The following is a 13,919-nucleotide window of genomic DNA, read 5'->3' on the forward strand; positions in this document are numbered from 1 at the left end:
CCCATGTCTGGCACATGTGCTCAACTTGGTCGTGCAGAGCTTTCTGAGGGACTATCCGGATCTTGATGCACTGCTGCACAAGGTCCGCAAAGAGTGCGCTCACTTGCGGCGTTCCAGCATGGCAAGATCGCACCTTGCTGCTCTGCAGCACCGATTACGCCTTCCGGAACATCGCATCATATGTGACCTACCCACCAGGTGGAATTCAACATTACATATGTTGGAGCGGTTGTGTGAGCAGCAGGCAGCAGTCATGGAGTACCAGCTGCATCAGGCGCAAACAAGTCGCAACGTGCGCCGGTCACACTTCAGCACCACTGAGTGGGCCCCTATGAAGGACATCTGCGTCGTTTTGCGTGCCTCCGATGATTCCATGCGGATGGTGAGTGCAGATGATGCACTAATCAGCATGACTGTCCCCCTTATCTGCATGCTTCAAAAAACACTGCAAGCACTAAGGGATGAGGTTTTGGAAGAGGTGGAGGATGAGGAGTCCCAAATGCCATCTGCTTCTGGACAGTCTGCGCTACGTGCTTCCTCACAAAGGCCTAGGCAGGGGACACTTTGTGAGGAGGATGAGGAGGAGTCGATGGAGGAGGAAGACATCTCTCCACAGGAGGGAGGTACACAAAGCTCTAGTCAGTATGTACAGCGAGGGTGGGGTGATGCAGAGCAGGCAGAGATCACGCCTCAAGCAGGGGACAGCGGTTCTTTGGCAGTTGGGAGTTTGCAGCACATGGTTGACTTCATGCTGCAGTGCCTGAGAAATGACCGCCGCATCGCCCACATTCTCTACATGGCTGATTATTGGGTGTACACCCTCCTAGATCCTCGCTACTGGGACAACTTGCAAACCCTCATACCAATGTTGAACCGGGAGCGTAAACTGCGGGAGTACCAAGACACACTGGTGCAGTCCATCATGTTTTTCATTCCACCCGTCAGCAGTGGTGCTAGTGCTTTACAAAGCACCTCTGTGCGTCGACCCAGTGGAGGAAACTCGGCACAAGGAGGGAGCAGAGGCAGCGCCTCAGCACAAGGCAAGACCACTATGGCCCAAATGTGGCAAAGTTTTGTGTGTCCGCCACAATTGTCTACACCATCACTGATGGCTCCAGTCAGCAGGAGGCAACGTTTCCGTCAGATGGTGACAGACTACATGTCTTGCCCTGTGAGTGTACTCCCAGATGGCTCTTCCCCCTTCAAGTTTTGGGTCTCTAAGCTGGATACATGGCCAGAGCTTCGCCAGTATGCATTGGAGGTGCTGGCTTGCCCTGCTGCCAGTGTATTATCGGAACGCGTCTTTAGTGCCGCGGTGTACTAACAGACCGTCGCACGCGACTTTCTTCCGATAACGTCGACCGCCTTACTTTTCTGAAAATGAACAAGGCCTGGATCTCCCCAGAATTTGCCAGTCCTCTTCCCGACTAAATAATTGGTTGGCAACTGTATCCGGGTCCCCTGTTGTGTTCATGTTTCTACCACCTGAACTATAATCCCTGGGCTTCAATACAGCCAGTTGTTGCTCAGATGTGTCATCTGCACAGAGAAAAACACTAGCTCCTGTGTTAGTGGGGTTCAGTAACGCCAGCTGCTCCCCTGCTGTGTGGACGGCAAAGTCTCCTGCTCCATCCACATTCAAACTACTACTGATTTTTAACCCTGCTCCACTTAGGCCTCTGGCTCCACTGTCTCTAGTATTTCCCCTGGCCTCCAACCCCGCCAGTGACAGCTCTTAAGTGGCGTCTGCATAATCCACACTTGTTCCAGTGTTAATTGGCCTCAGTCACGTCAGTTGATCCCCTGATGTGTGTCCGGCAAGGTCTCCTGCTCTGTCCACATTCCCATTACTAGTAGTGTGAATGAGGACAGAGCAGGAGACCTTGCCGGACACACATCGGGGCATCAACTGACGGGACTGAGGCCAAGTAACACAGGAACAAGTGTGGATTGTGCTGAAGCCACTTCAGAGCTGTCACTGGCAGGGTTGGAGGCCAGGGGAAATACTAGAGACAGTGGAGCCAGAGGCCTAAGTGGAGCACGGTTACAATCAGTAGTAGTCTACAACCTCTATAAAACGTGCTGCAAGTTGGCCTCAGCCAACTCCATGCCTCATCCTGGGCTCCAACAATGCCAGTTGGTGTTCAGAAGTGCCGTCTTAACAGAGAAACACACACTAGCTCCTGTGTTAGTGGGGTTCAGTAATGCCAGCTGTTCCCCTGCTGTGCAGATGGCAAAGTCTCCTGCTGCCTCCAACATCACACTACATGTTATTTTCCACTTGCTCCAAGTAGGCCTCAGCCTGCTCGGAGCATTGATCCTGGGCTTCAACACAGCCAGTTGTAGCTTGGAAGTGCCATCCGCACAGATAGAAACACTCGCTCCTGTGTCTGTGGGGTTCAGTAACGCCAGTTGTTCCCCTGCTGTGCGGATGGCAAAGTCTCCTGCTGCCTCCAACATCACACTACTACTGACTTTTAACCGTGGTCCACTTAGGCCTCTGGCTGTATTGTCTCTAGTATTTCCCCTGGCCTCCAACCCCGCCAGTCGCTGCTCTGATGTGCCGTCTGCACAATCCACACTTGTTCCTGTGTTACTGGGGCTCAGTCACGTCAGTTGATCCCCTGTGGTGTGTCCGGCAATGTCTCCTGCTCTGTTCCCATTCCCATTAATAGTTGTGGGAATGTGGACAGAGCAGGACACATTGCCGGGTACACATCAGGGGATCAACTGATGTGACTGAGCCCCTGTAACTCAGGAACAAGTGTGGATTGTGCAGACAACTCTGCAGAGCAGCAACTGCTGTGGTTGGAGGCCAGGGGAAATACTAGAGACAGTAGAGCCAGAGGCCAAAGTGGATCACGGTTACAATCAGTAGTTGTGTACAACCAATATAAAACTCGCTCCAAGTTGGCCTCAGCCTGCTGCCTGATTGACCCCTGGGCTTCAACATCGCATGTTGCTGCTCAGAAGTGTGTTTGCCACGGGTACTCCCTCCTGCCCAGCCGGGTTCCAGCAACGTCAGCTGTTTCTCGGGAGAGCCTTTGGCCTAGGTGCCTCCTTCATGGTATCCGAGTTCCAGCAACGTCTGCTGGTCCTTGGTAGTGCTTTTTAGCACAGGTACCTCCTGCTTAGAAACCGTGTTCCAGCACCGTCAGCTGGTCCACGGTTGTGCCATTGGCTCTTGTTCCTTTTGCTGCCCCTCCGGGTTCCAGCACCGTCAGCTGGTTCTAGTCAGTGTCTTTGGCATGGGTACTCCCTCCTGCCCATCCTGGTTACAGCATGCCTGCTGTTTCCAGGTAGTGTCGACGTCACTTTGCCACTGATACATTGTCCTGTCGTGTTGCAGTCGGGTTAGCCGAGTCTATGGTGCCTGCAGTTTTAGTGCTTCCTATGTGGGCTGCGGGTTCTGGTAACAAAGGCTGGTTCCATAGTGCCAATAGGACAAGCACTCCCTGTAGGACTGTGGGTTTCGGTAACTGCAGCCGGCTCGCGGCCTTGCAACTTTGTTTTTCATGGGTACCTTCTGCTACCCATCCGGGTTCCAACATCATCAGCTGGTTCTCGGCAGAGCCTTTGGCCTAGGTGCCTCCTTCATGGTATCCGAGTTCCATCAACGTCTGCTGGTCATTGGTAGTGCTTTGTAGCACAGGTACCTCCTGCTTAGAAATCGTGTTCCAGCACCGTCAGCTGGTCCACGGTTGTGCCATTGGCTCTTGTTCCTTTTGCTGCCCCTCTGGGTTCCAGCACCGTCAGCTGGTTCTCAGCAGTGTCTTTGGCATGGGTACTCCCTCCTGCCCAGCCTGGTTACAGCACGCCTGCTGTTTCCGGGTAGTGTCAACGTCACTTTGACACTGATACGTTGTCCTGTCGTGTTTCGGTCGGGTTAGCCGAGTCTATGGTGCCTGCAGTTTCAGTGCTTCCTATATGGGCTGCGGGTTCTGGTAACAAAGGCTGGTTCCATAGTGCCAATAGGACAAGCACTCCCTGTAGGACTGTGGGTTTCGGTAACTGCAGCCGGCTCACGGCCTTGCAACTTTGTTTTTCATGGGTACCTTCTGCTACCCATCCGGGTTCCAGCACCGTCAGCTGGTTCTCGGTAGTTCCTTTGACTCTTGTAGCTAATGCTACCCATCCGGGTTCCAGCACCGTCAGCTGGTTCTCGGTAGTTCCTTTGACTCTTGTAGCTAATGCTACCCATCCGGTTTCCAGCACCATCAGCTGGTTCTCGGAAGTGTTTTTGGCATGGGCACTCCCTCCTGCCCAGCCTGGTTCTAGCACGCCTGCTGTTTCCAGGTAGTGTCAACGTCACTTTGCCACCGATACGTTGTCCTGTTGTGTTGCGGTCGGGTTAGCCAAGTCTATGGTGCCTGCAGTTTCGGTGCTTCCTATGTGGGCTGCGGGTTCTGGTAATAAAGGCTGGTTCCGTAGTGCCAATAGGACAAGCACCCCCTGTAGGACTGTGGGTTTCGGTAACTGCAGCCGGCTCACGGCCTTGCAACTTTGTTTTTTTCCTGGGTACCTTCTGCTACCCATCCGGGTTCCAGCACCGTCAGCTGGTTCTCGGCAGAGCCTTTGGCCTAGGTGCCTCCTTCTTGGTATCCGAGTTCCAGCAATGTCTGCTGGTCCTTGGTAGTGCTTTGTAGCACAGGTACCTACTGCTTAGAAACCGTGTTACAGCACCGTCAGCTGGTCCACGGTTCTCCCATTGGCTCTTGTTCCTTCTGCTGCCCCACCGGGTTCCAGCACCGTTAGCTGGTCCTCGCTAGTATCATTTGCTTTTGCAGCTTCTGCTACACATACGGGTTCCAGCACCATCAGCTGGTTCTCGGCAGTGCCTTTGGCCTAGGTGCCTCCTTCTTGGTATCCGAGTTCCAGCAACATCTGCTGGTCCTTGGTAGTGCTTTGGAGCACAGGTACCTCCTGCTTAGTAACTGTGTTCCAGCAACGTCAGCTGGTCCACGGTTGTGCCATTGGCTCTTGTTCATTCTGCTGCCCATCCGGGTTCCAGTACTGTCAGCTGGTTCTTGGCAGTTCCTCAGTCTTCTTGTACCTTCTGCTACTTTTCCAAGTTCAAGCTTGTGGAAATGGTTTTTGATTCTCACTCTGGATCTCCCTGACAATGACCCTGAAGATGACGACCCTGAAGACCACACAGAAAAATACCTAAAAGATGACTCTGAAGAAGATGACCAAGAGGACAAAGAACAGGAAGACAACCACCAAGATGCAGAACAACAAGAGACAGAAGACCAAGAAGCATAAAAACCAAAAGCAGAAGAACATGAAGCATAAGACTAACAATCAGAGCAAATGATATTATCTAATTTATAAGCAGAAGAAGACTAAGAAGTGTATGGGGGTGAGTCTGTTCCTCCTTGTGGTGCCCCTGGAAAAGGCCTACTGCTGCAGGCCAAACTGAACGCGGACAAATCCTGTTGTTAATCTTTTGTGACAGGCTGAACGGAAGGTGTAATCTTCAAACTTTTATAGATAACAACTACAGGAATGCCTGACATAAATAAGAATATGATGAAGAAGAATAGGAAGAAGATGAAGAAGTAGAATATGAAGAAGAATAAAAGCAGAATAAAAGAAGAAGAAGAAGAAAAGAAGAATAAAAGAAGTAGAATAAAAGAAGAAGAAGAAGAAGAATTTACTGTTGCTGCTGAAGATGATGAAGGAGAAAGTGTGGGAGAAGTTAAAAAGAAGGTGAAGAGCATGGAAGTAGGGAAACATACATATCTGACAAAAAAATAAAGACTTTAACATAGTCAATATCTTTGTAACTACGAACGTCTTTAAAAAAAAAAATCCTGCGATTCCATTTGATTGGGCTAAACATCTATGGCTTTAATGTCTCCTACACCTCCCACAATACATTCTACACTATTATTAGTTGTTTTTCTCCATGTAGAATTAACCAACAGGGAAAGAAAGGGTTTTTTTAATTCCGATATTTCTGTTCCATTGACTTGAATGGGACTTCCGGGATCGGAATCGGCGATACCCGATACTTTTTTTTAGATAGGCCGATCCATTCTGATACGATATTTTTCAGTATCGGGTGGTATCGCTCAACACTAATATAAAGGGGTCTGAATACTTTCCGTACCCACTGTATATATATATATATATATATATATATATAGTAGTACAACGGGGTTGGTGCATGTGAAAGATAGGCAGGGACCAGAGGAAAGTTCAAAGCAAAAGTCTTTTAATGTCCAAAACACTCACAAAAACAAACAGCACATGGAAATCCTCTGGATGGCAGCTGGGCATCAAAATAGTCCTACCTCCGAGACCAGTTGCCGTGGACGACTGCACCACCTTGTCACGCTGAGTGGTGCCAGGCCTTTTGGCTCTGCTTGGCTCCGTGTTACCTCCCAGAAGTCTACGTTAGTGTTTGGGTTCAGCAGCCCAAGCAAAAATTGTTGAAAGGCTGCAGCACAGTCAATGAGCAAGCTTTTCCTGTGTGGGCACTTATGGCCATATCACAGCTATATCAAGTATTGGCATGGCTGTGATTGGCCAGCGAACCATGTGAAAAAATATTAAAAAAGATGTGGGGTCCCCTCTATTGATTAAAAAATGAAAACAAATGGGGTAGGTAAAACAGGAAGCTGTGGGCTGCAGCCTTCAACTGTCTGGCTCAACCTGGATGGTTATCAAAAATAGAGGCACCCTGTACCCTTTTTTTAATTATTTAAATAAATGATTAGCAAAAATGGCATGGGATCCCCCTCATTTTTTATAATCAGCCAAGCTAAAGCAGACAATTGGGGGCTTGTACTTTCAGACTGGTAAGGCTCATGGATATTTGTCTCTCCCCAGCCTAAAAATAGCATGCAGCCGCCCCAGAAAAGGCACATACATTATATGTGCCAGTCCTGCCTCTTTGCTTGGCTCATCCCACTTACCCTGGTGCATTGGAAAGTGGGGTAATATTATGAGGTTGATGTCAGCTTTGTAATGTCAGCTGCCATCAGCCCTAGGGTTAGTAATGGAGATGTATATATCAGACACCCCCATTACTAACCCTGTAGCCGAAAGTAAGAAAGACAGACAAAGGGAAAAGTCTTTAAATTGAGCAAAACACTCCCCAACAAATCCCCTCTTTTACGTATCACACCATGAGAAACTTCTGAGAAACATTTTGCCCAAAAAAAAGTGCTGGGTCCTTCTTCCAAGTTCAGGTTTTTCTCCTCAGGAGTCAGGACACAAACCACTGGAGAAACCAGACTGCCTCTTGAGCCCAGCTATTTAAGCCCCAAACCACTCCCTGGGGCGGAGATTAGGTGGACATCCTCCCACCCGCTATAGATGTCCACAAAAAAAGCCAGCCCATTATATAGATTAGGTTAACCTCTCATGGCACTTAGTGTGCTGGAGAATAAAACTCTGGGTTTTATATCACTGACGCCATTAAGCGTAGTGACTCATATCTCACCTCCAGCAATTTACCAGAGACTTTGTAACATCATATTTGGGTTATATGTGTCTGTGGTTCTGCCTCTTTGACGTTTAAATGTTTTTAAACTGTTTGTGGTTCTATTTGTATCAATAAATCATTCTTATTAATTCACCATCAAACTCAACTGTACCCAAAAGGCTCATGCAGTGTTTATCTACCCCCCATTTCCTCAAGATGGTTTTACCGTCATTGTAAATAAGCACCTGTAATTGGTGTCACCCCCTCCTCATTGTAGAGTGCAGTGTCTTCATTATTTTTGCTTTATTGATTAACTTAAACTTGGTAACTTTTGACTGTTTTATATGAACTGCTGACTCATAAAGCTATGCGCAATGTGTTTGTGAAATATAAATAAAGTTTATTATTAGCAGATTGAAGATGGTGAAATTCAAACTGTTAACTGTGCCATGTGTAGGAGTGGAGAATCTTTTATGTAAGCACTACTGCACAAATGAGGGTTTGCTGCTGTGCTGACAGTGTGGAGTAGGGTGAACACGACAATCTGCTGGACAGTGAGAGAGGTGCAGGCAGGGATGTTATGGTGGATTGAGAAAGATGGGGTGTGCTTGGTATGTAAGATCAGTCAAAAACAGCAGGTATGTCCAATTCTGTTTCAGCTTACAGGCTGTCAATCACCCCAACAGTAGGGGTTATCAAGTGGAGTTTCTTCGGTCAGAGACCCGTGTGACAACACTTGCCACTGTGAGGGAGGAGGAAGAATCAGAAGATGCGGTTGATGGGGTGGGCGGTGATCGGTGAGACCCGCTTGTCTGCATTTTAGCATTCTCAGATTAACGTATGTTGATCACGCATGTGGCAGGTCATGCATGCTATACTGAAATGATTTCTTTTTTTACTCTACCAGGTTGTTTTTAAAAAAGTTGGCAGATAACATGATTTTTTAGATTTTTGCCAATCTGAAAAAAGACTCGAGCTAGGCAACTGCAGAACCGCAAACGCTGCTGTCCACTGCCAGAGTTGGGCCTCAGCATGCATTGGTTGTTGTGGTTGCATAACTCTGTCTAAGTAACCTCCTCATCTTCCTCCTCATCCTCCTCTGCTGAGCTACTCAGTTACATGCCTCTGGGTTACACCAAGTGTGATCGACTACCTCATTGTCTTCCTTCTCCAACTCCTCGCCCTGAGCGTTGCCCTCATCCTCTTTTTGCCTTGACTGCACATTATAGTCTGCGGGTGCCTCAAATATCTGTGTCTCATCAAAAATGGATAACCTTCACCCAACGGGGTTAACATTTGTTGAAGAGGGTTTGGTTTATGCTCGGACAAAACTTTTGTCCTGCCATAAATAAGTCAGAAAAAAAATTTAATTTGGCCATTGGTGCAGATGATTTCCTCCTCTTGACTCTGTGAATCTTTACAGCATACCTCTGATACCCATTGAATATAATGTGTGAACAGCTGTGCAAAATGGCCCATCTGTGGTTCCCCACAGTCAGTTGGGCACTTGGAGAGTTGTGACATGGGTGGAAAAAATGAGGTGCCACCACTGAGGACTCTACTGTGTATTATGTTAAGGTGGAGGAAAAAGAGCAGAGGCCACTTGATGCAGTACTTGCCATCTACTGGAGCACATGTTCTTTCTGGCCCTCATCTACAAAGCGTACCATTGTACAGCTGCCAAAGAAAGGAAGTGGAGTTGCCCGTCCAGTAACAGAAATTTTAAAATGCTGCTCAAATTCTGACTGCAGCAAAACAAACCAAATTATCATCCCTCATATTATACCTGTTTCACAGCCCTAAACAGCTACTCAGTACTTTCAATTCTTTCCTGCATCCACCAGTTCCCCCTCCCTCTCCTCTCATCTGAATACTTTGCCTCTCCATCTGTGAATTTGACACAATAATGTCCCACCTCATTCCAAACTTTAACCCAGTCTTTATCACAAGCTTAACCCACCTCTTCAACCTGTCACTAACAACTGGTGTCTTCCATCCTGTCTGAAGCATACCTCGATCACACCCATCCTCAAAAATCCCACCCTTGACCCATCCTCTGTGTCTACCTATTGCCCCAGATCATTTCTCCCATATGCCACCAAACTACTGGAACAACATGTCCATTTTGAACTGTCCTCCCACCTCTCCTCTTGCTCCCTCTTTGAGCGCATACAATCTGACTTCAGATCACACCATTCTACTGAAACTGCCCTGACTAAAGTCACCAACGACCTACTAACCGCCTAATGAAAGTGACGCAAGATTGTCCACCTCCTTCTCCTGGACCTGGCATCTGTCTTTGACACAGTAGACCATTCCCTCTTACTACAGACTTTCTGATCTGTTGACATTTCAGACTTGGCCCATTGTTGGGTCTCCTCGTACCTAACAGACAGGACTTTCAGTGTCTCCCACTCACACAACACCTCCTCATCTCACCCCCTATGTGTCGATGTCCACTAAGGTTCAGTTGTAGGACAAGGAGCTATGCTTAGAGGATGCACTCCCTCCCTCTTAAAAGGACCGCCGCATCAACCTAAAGTATTCCCGACCTATAGCTGGGTGACACCTTCTATTTAAGGCTTCTCCTCCAATATGGAGGTGCCTGAGCTATATTGTTAGTTTGCTTTGCATGCTTGCTAGTTGTCAGGTTCCCCAGGTCTGTCTTTCTGCTTGTCTACCCTGTACCCGTCTGCTCATACCTGTCTATACCCATCTGCTCGTACCTGTCTGCGCTCTTTTGTCCATCAGCCAGTCCAGATCGCACCTGCCAGCACCCATCTGTCTAACACCCGGCCCAGCCCGCACCTGCCAGTGCTTTTCTGTTCCTCAGCCAGTTCAATCTGAACCCATGGTTACGGAGTCCCTACAGAGTCTGCCTGCATTTTTCATCCCTCCTTTGGGCCTTAGCAGTAGGGGGTCAGCTACCACATTCTGCAGGTCAGCTATAGAGTATCACCTGGTGCCACCTCTTTGTACCACCTTGGGTCACAGTTTTCTCCTGCTGCCACTTGTCCGAGTAGGGATTTAGTAGGCCACCTAGTTACGCCCCTTTCAGTCATTCAATGGGATTCGGAACAGTGATTCCACAACCTTACCTGTTACAGTTTCCATATGCCGGGTTTGCTGTATTGGAAGAGGTGTGTTGTGAATTTGCTTTCTGGCCTACCTCTGGTTACTACTGAAGGTAGTGGAGCTGGTCATATTGACAGAGGGGTTGCGAGTTCTCTTTCTGGGCTCCCTCTGGTGTTTACTGGAGGTAATGGAGCTGATCTGATTAACAGAGGCTTGCCACCTGATAATGAGGATGACGAATGGAGATCTTGGGTTTCAGACTGGAATTAAGGCAGCCAACTCCCTCTATCCCTGCTGGTGATTTTTTCCTGTCTCCTGAGGTCTTAGTTTCCAGCTCAGTCCCTGCATACTCAGCTAAGTGTTCTTTTGCTATTCTGTTCACATTTGTTCTGGTTTTGTCTATTTCAGTTTTGTGTGGGTCAGCCAGCTCCTGCTGGGGCTCTGCTGAATCTAAGAAGAGAAGGAAGATCCGGCACTGAAGACTTGATAAAATCCACGGAAAAACTTTATTCACATATTTTCATAATAAAACAGAAAGGGGAAGAAGACCCCCACGTCTTACGCGTTTTGAGCCTCACAACAGGTTCTTCTTCAAAGAAGAACCTGTTGTGAGGTTCGAAATGCGTAAGGCGTGGGGTCTTCTTCCCCTTTCTGTTTTTATTATGAAAATATGTGAATAAAGTTTTTCCATGGATTTTATCAAGTCTTCAGTGCCGGATCTTCCTTCTCTTCTTATGTTTGCTACACATGGTGGTCAGCCATTTGATCCATAGGCATGACCGGCTAACAGGACTATTTTTGGTGAGCACAAATCCCTTTCCCTTTTCCTATTTTTCAAGGCTGTGCTGGGCTATCTATTCCTTTGGGGTCTGCTATGGGCCTGTTTAGATTTCCCCTTTCTTGCTTTAGGCTTAGTTCGCTCTCCGGCTGTGCCGAGGCATCTAGGATCATCGTAGGCACGCTCCATGGCTACTGCTAGTTGTGTGGATAGGATCAGGGGTCTGCAATCCACTTAGTTACCAACCTCTCTGGTTTTCTGTGGCTTAGCTTGGGCTTGCTCTCCTCCTTGGTGACCCCAATCATAACAGAGGTGTCAGTCCTCGCTATACTAATTCTACTTTATTGCAATTGATGACACTTTGTTGGTGTCTGTCACTAATTTTTGTAAATGTGTAGACTCCTGGTTGGGTCTCCTACATGCGTGTTGCCTGTAGCAGCAGGCCTCCGCGATCGTCAGACTTCCACTTCCTTGGACTCAACCGTGTTACTATCCTTAAATTTTTCTGACAATGGTACTTTAGAAAACTGATATTTGTGCCACCTGAGTGTGGCTCAGCATGAAAGCAGGTAGAGGAGTTGCATGTGGTTTCAGGGCTCCCAGCAAAGGGGCCCTACACTGATATCTCACACACCTCATCTTAATGTGACGTTCAATTGAAATCTGTAAATGCTTTCCTAGACCCCGATACCTCATGCCTGGCTGATTGCTGCAGTGCTATGCTAAAATCTGTACTGTGAGTGAATTGAGGCCACCTTCCTGCTTCCTAGTGTCTGTCCCTCATTTGATGTGTTTTGGCAGCATTTGGAGCCGTTCTAAGGTTTTGTGCATGTGTTTGTTTTTGCCTCCCATTGCCTCCCTGGTTATGTTCAGCGAATATTCGACAAATTGATCAGCAAATATTGCAAATTTGCTGAACGTAATTCGAACCGAACACTGATATATTTGCTCATCTATCATTATCACTTCCAGAATTCCTTGTCTTTTTATACACTCAAAATAGTTCTTAATATCATTGGCTGTTTTCTTGGGGTCATTTTCCTGATAGAAAATAAATTTAAATACAATCCCACGCCTCTTTCATGTTACTGCAAGAGGGAAAAGTCTCAGCCTGTATTTCTCAGCATACAGAAAACTGTACACGAAGTGGTCAGCAAAGGATACAGTGCTCTGGTTTGAAAGACACATCATGCTAACTTCTCTTCAAAATCGGAAGATGTCCAGCTGTGCCCTCAAATCTCAGCTATACTCATCTAATATGACACCCATCTACTGCTTAGAAAAGTCTGTCCAGAAGTGGTATTCATACAAGAACTGCATGCATTAAACCATACCAATGACATGGAAACAATGTCAAATGACTCAACTATGTGTGAACACTTTGAAACTGTGGTGCAGAAAAATGTCAACAGGTGCTCTGGACTGATGAGCCAAAATGTTTGCCTGTAACAGAAGGTAGTTTGCGCAACAAAGGACTGGCGAGTGGTACAATAATGAGAATCTGCAGAAAACAGTGAAGCACAGTGGAGGGTACTTGTATGTTTGGGGCTGCATTTCATTAAATGAAGTTTGGGATTTGGTCAATACTAATGGTGTTCACAATTGACATTTTTTGCCATAATAGTTATTAGACCAGACAGTAATCAGTGATAAAAAGCTGCCCATAAAATGACAGGGACACCCGTTACTTATTGGACCCTTGTGCAGCTGCAAAGGTGGCACCAATAGTACTGTACGTATGCTGCTGATTTAGAGTAATACAACAACAGGGGTGGCCATGAGGCATTTAAATATTGTTGAGAGCAAAATAAATTGTATAGAAATCAGATAAAGACAGAGAAAGACTGAGACAGAGAAACACAATGTCAATGAGAGTAAAAATACTTTGAAAATAGTCCTCAACTACATAAAAAGTAAGAGACTGATAGTTCTGGCTTCTCAAATATAATTAAGTGAAATTATTTAAGAGTATGATAGAAAGACCAATCTATTAGATGTCTTCTCTACTGTCAGATGACATGATCAGGGATATCATTATGGGGTACCTTGAGTATCAGGCTGTTATTTAAAAGTTTTGTCCCCTAATTATATAAGTTTTGTTAGTTGTAAAAAAAACTGTGCTACTGATCTCAACTACTGGAGGCAGCTCTGTCAAAAAGGTGTCAGCACTGAAGACAACAGACAGCAGGAACAGCAGCGGAAGCTCAGCTCTGAACATGGAAGGGTGATTAAAGGACAAATTTTATTGGCTCTTACAGGAAAAACTTTTCTGAAAGGTGATGACCCTTGTATTAACCCCTTCACGGCCTTGGGGTTTCATTTTTTGGATTTGCGTTTTTTGCTCCCTGTCTTCCCTGAGCCATATCTTTTTATTTTTCTGTCAATATGACCATTTGAGGACATGTTTTTTGTGGAGCAAGTTGTACTTTTGAATGACACCATTGGTTTTACCATGTTGTGTACTAGAAAACAGGAAAAAGTGCAGAAAAATTGCAAAGAAAGTGCAATTTCACAATTGGCTTTTTTTACCATGTTCACCAAATGCTCAAACTGAACTCTCACTACAATTCCCCAGGTCATTATGATTTTTCAGACACCAAACTTTTATAGGTTCTTTTATTTAAGTGGTGA

Source organism: Dendrobates tinctorius, unplaced genomic scaffold, assembly GCF_039654945.1.
Source record: "Dendrobates tinctorius isolate UK_male_01 unplaced genomic scaffold, ASM3965494v1 ptg000016l, whole genome shotgun sequence".
NCBI classification, from domain to species: Eukaryota; Metazoa; Chordata; class Amphibia; order Anura; family Dendrobatidae; genus Dendrobates; species Dendrobates tinctorius.